The sequence below is a fragment of the Talpa occidentalis genome, unplaced genomic scaffold (genome assembly GCF_014898055.3).
Source record: "Talpa occidentalis isolate TD23 unplaced genomic scaffold, MPIMG_talOcc4v2.1 talOcc4.7, whole genome shotgun sequence".
Classification (NCBI taxonomy): Eukaryota; Metazoa; Chordata; class Mammalia; order Eulipotyphla; family Talpidae; genus Talpa; species Talpa occidentalis.
Window position 1 is genome coordinate 87046157 of NW_023605083.1, and position 11187 is coordinate 87057343.

Sequence of the window (11187 nt, forward strand, 5' to 3'; positions counted from 1 at the left end):
CTGTCCGCGCCGCCCGCCGCGCCACTAACCCAAGTGCCCTGCGCGCCGCGGCCGCTGCGGGAAGGACGGAGTCTCCGGCCCACGTGGTGCGCGCTGTAGCCTTTGACCCCACTGCCGCTCCCCTGCCCCGCCCTCGCGCCCGGCTCGGCCCACGGTGGCCCGCCAGGGACAAAATGCACCGCGCCTCCTTGGCCATCCACCAACCGAGCGACTTTCCCGAACGCCTTAAAGAGAACGTAGCCAGACTCGGGAGAGAAAGAGATTTCGGGCCCCCTCGAGGGGCGGGGCTTCGGAGAGACGTCCTTGCCGTTTGCTGCCGGTCGGGCGGGCGCCTTGACCTTGGGTGGAGACTCGTCTAGGACTGCCATTGCTTACCGTCCCCTCCCCCAATGGCCCTCTGCTTCCTATTGCAAATCTGCCAGATAACCACGCGGTCTCTAATCTGCGGTGTTAGCGTGACCCTCAGTGCCCGGTTTACCAAGCTTCCCGCCGAAGGGGGTGGGGTTTGTTAAAGAGAGAGTGGAGGGCATCCCTAGGGGTGGCAAGTGGCTAATGGGAATGAGGTGTCAGAAATGGACCCACCAAACTTTGTCCTGAACCGCAGTGGGACTGCTCCCTACCGATGGCCGATGGCCTCGATCCTCTCCTCCCCGCCCTCCAGCCTCCACCAGATGTGCCTTCACTTCCAGGCTGGTACAGTATACCCATTTTACAGTGGAGAAAACTGACATGAAGGTCACACAGAGAGCAAGTAGAATTGGGCCATGCTAAATCCACAGCCTGGACACTTAACAGAAGTTCTATTTTCAGGTGTTTGGTGCTTGTTGGGGACTGAGAAGTAAGGTCAGAGAATGCTGCTCAGCTGACGTTTTACCAGGTTTTAACCAGTGAGCTCAATTTCTCCATCCAGACAGAGTTCTTCAAGGCGCAGGCTGGGGAACCATTTGGAAGCAGTTAGGCATAGTCCTGACATTTGCCAGGATCTCATGAAAAATGTGAAGCTGAAGCTGCAGAGTTGGGCTGGGCTGGGTGTTAGGGCCTCTGAAGTAAAAGTGGCAAAGGAAAGTGGAAGTGGACTCTTCCTGAGTACAGGTGGTAGGAAGGGGAGCTATTGAAAGGCTTTTAGCACTTAAGAGGAGAAAAAGAGATGAAAAATGTCTAGGCTGTTGTATGGAGGTTAAAGGGGACTGAGCCTGGCTGGGGAAGGTGTTTGGACAATTGCACAAGAAGCCTGGAAATAAAACAAGATCCGACTAACTGGGTATAGTTGGACGGCAGGCAGTCAGGGTAGATGCATAAACCTAATGGGGGATTGAATTGGAGATCTTCATCCCACTTGTCTCATTTTGTAACATTGAGCAAATCCCTTGACTTTCACCTCAGAGAACCTCAGGGGCTTCCTTTTACAAATAAAAACACTCCTCTGTCTAGTCTCACCTAGCAGTTGGGATGAGATTAGTCATCAAAGCACTTTAGATAGTGTAAACTCTGATTCACTCAGTCTTTCAAGCACAACTTGCAAGAGCTGAGTGCCTCAGGAAAATCAGAGATGAACCTGACCCAGTCCCTGCCCGAAGTTTCTATCTAGTGGATAAAGTGAAGTACACACAGCAATGTCGTGTCCAATATTTCCAGGGAGAGGCAACTCTGAAGTGGGCTTTAAAGGTTAAGAAGGGGGCCTCCCTTGTGGCCTAGGGGTTAAGTCTCAGAGCTATCACTGCTAAGGCCTGAGCTAACCCACATAGGGTGCAGCAGACCTCTCCTGTCTTGCCCACTGCTCCCCTCAGCAGTGTACTTGGGTCCTTCTGCCTGTTCTGCTCCCCACTCTGTTTCTGGTGAATCTGCTCACCCCCCACCCCTGTACCTCTGGCCTGCACCCAGCTCTTGTATGCATAAATAAATAAATCTTCTAAAAAATTTCTAAAAAAAAAATTCTGGTACAATCACACAATGGAATATTATCCAGCCATAAAATGGAACAAGAAAGTTCTTTCTGTACTAATATAGGACAATCTCTAGAATATATTAAATAAAAAAATCAGGATGAAGAAAAGCAGGTACAGTATGTTACCATTTGTGTTACAAAAGGGAAAGATATATATATATGCTCATGTTCTTGTGTATACAAAGAATAGGTCTATCTAGAAGAATATAAAAGAACCGGTAAACTTGGTAGTCTGGGAAGGGAAACAAGGTGCCGGGTCAGGTGAGGGCTTTCACTGCATTCCTTTTTGTACTTTTTGAAGTTTGAGTCATGTGGCTCTAGTACTCACTCAAAATTCTAAATAAAATTTAAGTGCTTTAAAAAATAAAAGAGTGGGCCTCCCTGGTGATGCAGGCGGTTGAACTTAGCACTGTGAAGCTGTCCTCAGCCAATGCAGTGCGGATTGGATCCTGGCTGGCCAGGGAGATTCCCACTTGGCGCAGCCTCTCCTGACTCGCCTGCTGCTCCCCTCAGCAGTGTATTTCAGTCAATCTGCCTGTTCTGTTCCCCTCTCTGTCTCTGGTGAATCCTCTCACCCTCCTGTACATCTGGCCTGTACCCCGGTTCTTGTATAAATGAATAAATCTTTAAAAAAAAGTGAGTAAATAAGTTCCCAGAGTCCCTCCCTCTGTGTCCACCCAGATGATTCCTCTTAAAATCCTTCTTAACCTTTATTTTATTTATTTATTTTTGTATAGAAGAACTGGGGTGTAGGGCAGAGGTGGGGGCTTGGGGGTGAGAGGATTCACCAGAGACAGTGGGGAGCAGAATAGGCGGATCTACTGAAATATACTGCTGAGGGGAGCAGCGGGCGAGACAGGAGAGGTCTGCTGTGCCATGTGGGTTAGTTAGCTCCCTGGCTGAGAGTCAAACTCAGTCTGCAGAGGTGATAGCAAAATAGCCCTGATAGCACTTAACCCCTATGCCAGGGAAGTCCCTCTGGTCATATTGAAAGCGGATTGTTTCTTGCTTTTAATGTCTTCATCAGTGTCTTAACAGCCACTATTCCCACCACTTTCCCCAACTATTTCCATTGTCTGTACATAATGCCAGGATTAAGGTCACCTCATAGTTTAGTTTAGACTTTGATCAAAAGTGAAAGTGAGGGACCACCCTGGTGGCGCAAGGGGTTAAGCACCACATTGTGAAGCTATTTGCAGCACAAGTTCAATCCCCGGCTGGCCAGGAAGCTACCCACATGGCACAGCAGACCTCTCCTGTCTTGCCTGCTGCTACCCTCAGCAGTGTATTTCAGTAGAGCTCTTTATTCTGCTCCCAACTCTGTCTCTGGTGAATCCTCTCACCTCCTGCACCTCTGGTCTACAACCCAGTTCTTGTATTCATAAATAAAAATAAATCTTAAAAAAATAACAACATTGGGACATCCGACATAAGTGGACATTGTCTTGGTCCAACTGGGATATCTGGTTCTCAATCCAACTGCTATACCAGGGAACTTTTTGAAAGCAAAGATCATGCATTATTTATCTGGGTATTCCAGCATCTTCCCACAACCTGAGGCACAGTAGGTGCTTGCTTCACACACATTTGTTGGTTGAATGAATCACCTGATATAGGGAGTATCAAACAGTCCTTTTTAGGGTTCTAGGATGCTGAGGGGAGTGTCTCACTAGCAGCTAAAGTTTCACCTCTGACCCCCATCACAATTTATAATATCTTGGCTTCCTTGCAGATATCCCTTTTGTGATAGTATGCTTTGACCTTTGTTTTCAGGACTTCAGATCATTTCTACGCTGCCTGGCTGAGGCCCAGCAGGTTGAGCTCTGGAAAGACCAGCTTTACCATGTCCTGACTTTCCTTTCCTGTCCTCATGATCAAGTGCCTGCAGGTCAGCATGGATGCTGCTAATTATTCTGTCCATGGGCCTGGCCACTCACTAACCATGCCAGCAGCCTCAGAACCAGTAACTTGACTTCCATACATTCCCTCCCCTTTCCTTAGCAGCCTTCTGTTACACAGTCCCTGTCCTCAGGCAGCCTGACTGGTACTCTCAGTACCTCAGCTCCCCCATGTTAAGGGCTTTGTATTAAGATGCTAAGTAAGGGGCCTCCCTGGTGGTGCAAGAGGTTAAGCACAGCACTATGAAGCAATCTGCAGCCTCTGTAGCAGGAGTTCGGCCCCTGGCCAGGGAGCAACCCACATGGTGCAGCAGACCTCTCCTGTCTCACCCGCTGCTCCCCTCAGCAGTGTATTTCAGAAGATCTGCCTGTTCTGTTCTCCACTATGTCTCTGGTAAATCCTCTCACCGACACCTCTGGTCTGTACCCCAGTTCTTGTATACATAAATAAATAAATCTTTAAGAAAAAAAAAAGATGCTAAGTAAGTAGGAAGGGAGCCTTTATCAAGGCTGAGACCTAGCCTCCCTAATTAGGTTGCTTAAAGCCTCCCACCTCCCTAATTATTGTGATGGATACACCCACTCAGCTGGCCATTCCTATCCCCATCCCTTTTCAGATGTCCCCAAGGGGTTGGAGAAGCAGGGAAGGAACCCAAACTCCATGGGTTGCAGGAGTCACTCTTCTACCTCCCTGGCCTAACTCTAAGAACCCATAAGAAAAAAAATGTTCCTTTTCCTTCACCCCCAAGTCTGTGTGGGCAGAACTACCAGGAGGGGAGGGATCATGTCCTGCAAGCTGCCCTAGGCTCAGTCTCCCCATCTGTAAATTGAGGGGGTTGCATAGATGATTTCTTAGTTATCTGATGCTGATATTGTATATCTCTACGCTGTGCTATGACTCAGCTGGGCTAGTTGAGCACCCCCACATGTCTGTGGGGAGACCTTAAGACTAATCCTTTCTCTCCTCTTTTCTCCTTTCCTTCTTTTTTTTTCCTTTTAAAAGGATAGATTTATTACAAAAAGGAGAAAGGGATAAAAAGAGCCACCTGCATAAACACGGGGGCAGAGATCTGCTTCTGCAGCTGCATTTGAAATGAAAAGTTTTGTTAAAGGAGAGTTTTGTTAAGAGGAAAAACACAGGTGTACGGTCTTGAGACAAGAACTGTCTCCTTTTTTCTCACATTGAATGTGAAACCCCAAAGTCCTGGGCAGATTTTTAGCCAGTGCTGAGCTTTCCCTCCCCTAGCTGCCCCAGGATATAATAGACCCCAGGCCATACTCCCCTAGCTTGCTAAAAGTCTGGTCCTAGCACATCCTCCACTCAAATCTAATCCTCAGAGGCTGGAGCTAGATGAGGTGAGGTAGGCCCTGCCTGCCTGCTATAGCTGGACACACTGGATAGGAATCAATATAAGTGACTTCAAATCTAGCACCATCTCTGACTTCTTCATTCTGTGACCTTGAGCAAGTCACCTTGATTTTCTCAATGCCAACTTCCCTAGGAGGAGTGTAGTGGGGAATAGATGTGGAAGCCATCCCAGGTCTCTAAGCCAAATTCAGCTACCATTATGTCTGTTAAACTCCTTAATCCTGGCAGCTTAAATTGTTCCCTCCCTCTCCAGAGCTATAAGACTTTTTTTTAAAAAAAGATTTATTTATTTATGCATACAAGAACTGGGGTATAAGCCAGATGTGAGGAGGGTAAGAAGACTCACCAGAGAGAGTGGGGAGCAGAACAGGCAGATCCACCGAAACACATTGCTGAGGGGAGCAGCGGGCGAGACAGGAGAGGTCCACTGTACCATGTGGATTCTTCCCTGGTGGGCCAGGAATCGAACTCATGCTGCAGTGGCCAGTGATAGTTCAACAGAGCTGTCTTTAACCTCTGCACCACCAGGGAGGCCCAATACTTTTTTTTTTTAGATTTATTTATTTATGCATATGAGAACAGGCCAGAGGTGTGGGATGTCAGAGTATTCACCAGAGACAGAGTGGGGAACAGAACAGGCAGATCTACTGAAATACACTGCTAAGGGGAGCAGCGGGGGAGTCAGGAGAGGTCTACTGTGCCATTTGGGTATCTCCCTGGTCAGAGATTGAACTCGTGCCGCAGTGGCTGCGAATAGCTGCATAGGTTGTGTCTCAACTCCTTATGCCACCGGGGAGGCCCTATAAGACTTTTTTATTCAATGTATTTTAATGGTTGGGTTCACTTTTATCTCCCCCACAAAGTACTTATTCTTGAAAATCATAGAGCTTCTTGGGGCCAGTATGAGACTAAAATCCCAACTCAAATTGACTTTTAAAAGGGTCACAGATTGAAGGAGACTGAGGAAAAACAAATGCAATGGGATCTTAGAACAAGGACACTAGAGGAAAAACTAGTGAAATTTAAATAAGGTCTGTGGTTCAATTACTGGTCATACCAGTTAATTTCCTGGTTTTGATAAGTGTACTATGATAAAGATGTTAACATTAGGAGATGCTGGGTGAGTGGTATATAGGAACTCTGCATTATTTTTGCAACTTTTCTCTAAGTCTAAAATTAGTTAAAAATAAAAAGTAGAAAAACCCCACAGCTGACCACTTAGAAACAAAAGAATGAAAGAGGGACATTTACCCCTATCACTGAAAAGGGGAAGAGTGTGTGGGATATAGGCATAGTGGATCCAGATAGCTTTAACTATGCCTGTGTCTCCTGCTTCTGCTTCTTTTGGGGAGTGTCATATTCAGGCAACGCTATGCCTTATGGTGCAAAGGGCCTTCCAGAACTCCAGGCTGTTATCGTGTCATTTTAACCACCAGAGTTTGTCCTTCTCAATAGTCATGTTTAGGAGCCTCCCTGGTGGCGTAGGGGTTAAGTCTCAGCATTATCACCTCTACCACCTGAGTTAGATCCCCAGCCAGGGAGCTAACTCACATATGGTGCAGCTGACCTCCCCAGACTTGCCTGCTGCTCTCCTCAGCAGTGTATTTCAGTATATCCACTTGTTCTGCTCCCCACTCTGTCTCTAGTGAATCCTCCCTCTCAACCTCTGTACTTCTGGCCTACACCCCTGTTCTTCTACGCAAAAGAAAAAAAAAAGTCCTATTTAGTTTGCTGCTGTATCTTTAGCACCTCACTGGTGCACTGAATGAATAGTGCCAGCAAAAGTCCTGAGGTTGACTTACTTTGGCTCAGACTGAGCACCATGTCCATCCCCAACCCAATCTATGTGACACACCTTACCTGGGTCAATTCCCCAACACATGGATTGAGATGGGAGAAAGGAAGTTCCTCAAATGTAGTGATGGGTCCTATTATCAGAAGACTTACAGGCAAAACTAGTATATCCCTGCATCCTTAGAATGCAGCACTGCTGGGCCTCCCTGGTGGCACAAGAGATTAAGCACTGCACTATGAAGCTATCCACAGCCTCTACAGCACAAGTTCATTCCCCGGCTGGCCAGGGAGCTACCCACATGGCGCAGCAGACCTCTCCTATCTCACCTGCTGCTCCCCTCAGCATTGTATTTTAGTCAGTCTGCCTGTTCTGTTCCCCACCCACCACATCTCTGGCCTGTACCCCAGTTCTTGTATGCATAAGTAAATACATCTTTAAAAAAAAAAAAAGAGGGCCTCCCTGGTGGTGCAAGGGGTTAGGACGTAACCTATGAAGCTGCCGGCAGACCTCTCCTGGCTTGCCCACTGCTCCCCTCAGCTTGTACTTTGGTGGGTCTGCCTGTTCTGTGCCCCACTCTGTCTCTGCCGAATCATCTCACTCCCCCGCATCTCTGGCCTGTACCCCAGCTCTTGCATGCATGAATGGATAGATCTTTAAAAAAATAAAAAAGATTGCAGAGCTGCTGCTTTTTCTCTGAGTTATCCACCACTTGGATCTACACTGAAACAGTACAGGCTTGAAGTCTTGTGGGTGCTGGGTGTGCTGAATGTCCAAGTTGCAGACCCAGGATAATCCTCACCAGCAGAGAAGAATAAGGCTTCTTGCAGTTGGATCATATGGCAGTGAGTGTGTATTTTGTCAGAAAAGACAAAAATGCCAGAAGCTCAGAATTTCTTCCAGACCAGGACAATGGGCATTTCCAGGCTTGGAGCCCTTCTAATCTATACCTCCTGGGCCTCCCTCATGGCACAAGCACTATGAAGCAATCCGTGGCCTCTGCAGCATGAGTTTGGTCCCGGCCGGCCAGGAAGCAACCCACATAGCACAGCAGACCTCTCCTGTCTGGCCTGCTGCTCCCCTCAGCAGTGTATTTCAGTCAGTCTGCCTGTTCTGCTCCCCACTCTGTCTCTGGTGAATCTGCTCACCACCCCCCACCTCTGGTCTGTACCCCAGCTCTTGTATACATAAATCTTTAAAAAAAAATCTGTACCTCCCAACTTAGCCAGGAGCCTCTGATGCAAGGCCTCATTTGTTCATTTCTATGGGTGGCACAGAGACATGGCTAGTTTGAGTGTCAAAATATCTCTCTGAGTGCCTTATGCCTTAAGTGAGGAATATCAAGGAGGGGGCTCCAGAGTCTCAGCTCCCAGTTCCACCCATCCCACTGATTAATTCCTAAACCACTCCCTATTTCCTCTCCCCCTATCTGCAGAAACCTGGAGATGGAGTGGGCAAAGGGCCCAGAAAGAAGAGGTCTGATTGGTATATTTTTCAGGTATTTTATTAAGAATAAGGCATATGACAGTCACCCCTAAAGCACAGGGCTCTATGTCCGTGGGTGAGAGAATACACTCTGAAAAGCATTGGATTAAAAAGCGCAGCCAACAGAGAATTTGGAGCAGGATCTTTCTGTCCTGTCCATGGGGCTCCTGCCAGGTGGTTCTGAAGCCCTGCATGCCCCCCCTTCAAGGCTGGCGCCTCAGCCAGTGGGTGCTTAGAGATCTTGGGCTCTCTGCACTGAGTAGAGGCTGCGTCACACCCTCTTGGTGTCCTTCCTCTCCACCAGGAGATCTCTATTCTGCTGCTTATTTGGGGGAAGGACTATCCCATTTCACCCCTGTGGAGTCTCCCAAACTGCAGGTCGCTGTGTGTGGGATATGGGGGAGGAAAAGCATGGGTACAGAACCTCTCGCTGCATTGCCACTGGTTCCTGGCAGGCTTCCAGAACAGGGAGGGGTCCCCCTTCAGCCCTTTGGGGTTAACTGGGGTACCAACTAGGGCCCCTGAGTGTCCATGTTAACATGCCTCACCCCCAATGGCAATTCTTGTAGCAGATAAAAGGGAACAAATGGGAAAGAGAAGCAATCTTTCCCTTCTAGTTAACCAGGTGTTCCAGGGGGACAGGGGAGGGTGACCTTTCCTTTGGCAGCGTGGGTCCCCCAGGCTAGGGAAGAGGGAGGACCGGAAGCTGACGGGTGGGCCTCTCCCAGGCCCTTAGGCTGAGAAGTTTTGGGCTGCTGAGGCCAAGGGCCGTCACTGACTCCCAGTTCTTTTGTGCTGTACTCTTCCAAACCTGGGAGCAGACAAGTGGAGGGAAGTCTCTCCTTCATTATTTCCAGGAGAGGGATAGGAAGGGGGATTTCTGTTAAGATTGCTACCTTGTAGCTCCCTCAAGCATACACCCACCCGCAGCTGCTGAGTGGAGGGGGAGGGTTGCCTTATTCCCTTTCCCAGACACCCCCAACACCTCAGCTGAGAGTCAGTGAGTCAGCCGCCCCAGCACTTGAAACCTTTCATCTGGGGGATCTCCAAGCACCCCACAAACAATTAAGTGTCATTATCTCTGGATGCTGGAAGAGGGACAGGCATTGGGAAGTGCTGATGGGGTCACTTGGGGAGAGGCAGGCAGGCTGCTGGAAGATCCTGGGGTAGGGCTATGGTTAGGGTCCTAGCCTGACACCCTGGGTACTGGCGGGGGGTTGGGGGGGAAGAAGGCTATTGCTATAGAGCTGGGGGCAAGGCCAGGTGGCCATAACTATGGCTTTTAGTGGGTGGGTGGGTGGATAAAGTACTTTACCATCTCTGTAGTAGAACTGACATAACAAAGTCACCCTGTTCACCCCAAAAGTGTGGTTGTGGAAGATGAGGGTCTGGGCAGACTCCTCCATACATCCTCCTCACAGTCCTCTGGGCCCCTTCAAGTGATTGCAGCCAAGAGAGAGGAGACAGGCCTCCTCACACAGATACATTATGGAAGAGAGGGTGATAAGATGAGGGGTAGAATGAGTTACACTTTAGGGGAGACACAGATGGCAGAGGTCCAATCACAGAAATGGGGGGTTTGGGTAGGGGGGCAGGCAAAGCAAGGACCCTAGGCCACTTCTTGGTCCAACTTAGACTGGAGAGCACTGTCCGTCCCAGGTTGCCCACAGCTTGGCCATCTGCTCCTAGAGGCTGGACACTCCCAGCCAGGCCTGGTTATTGCTCATGGCTTGAGCAGTCCTGAGTGTGGCCAACTGGGATGGGACTGCATGTTTGTGTGGGCTGGGGGTGTGTACACTGCTTCCCCCTTGCTTATTTCTTGCTCCCTCTAACAGATACAGTGAAAGAGGATATGAATGGTGATTCCTTATCTCTTCTTTATGGGAGCCACGAGGTGAGAAGGGTTCATTACTTCTAGAGACTGACTCTGCTCACTTTCCAAATCCCCGGGTGACACAGAATGCTTGGCCTCAGCAAGCTTAGGACATGCCAGGATGGGGTGTTTGTTAAGGTAAAGGGCTCTTCCTGCCCCCATGTTCTCTTGGCAACCCCTGGAAGACCTCACAGGCACTTAGGACTGGATGCAGGACCCACAGAGGAGGGCTGGCATAGGGTGTGGGGGAAGAGCACTCTAGAGGGTTTTCTTTGTAGCTGGTCTTGGGGAGGGGGCGACAAGCTGGACTGGAACCGTACTTCCTGCCTTTGGTAGTGAGAGGGGAGCTAGGGAGAGATGCAGTTAGAGGTGGGGCATGCCACTTTCCATCTTGCCACTCCCCAACCTTCACAGAAGGGTACTGAGCATCCCGTCACTGTCAGGTCTGATAGGATTGGGGGCATCCCTGGAGGGGGCCAAGCTGTGGCCTAACTTGTGTCCTCTCCAAACCCCCCCAGTAAACTCAAATCTCTATCAATAACTGCCTTTTCAAAGAGGGTAAGGGGATTTCCTTCAACCTCTGGGTATAACCAGCTAATTAGAAAACTGGACAAAATTAGCACCAATAAACAGGACTAGGGAAACTCCCAGGGCAGCCTTTCCATTCCCAGCTACCTCCTGAAGGCCGCTTCTGCCCTTGCACGAGCCTGATGGGGCAGCAGGGGGTGTTCCACCTCACTTCCCCAGCACAGCTCCTAGTCCAAATACCTAGGCTGGCATCCTGGGCAAGAAGTGAGCTGGAGACAGCTCTGGCCCAGGTTCTGC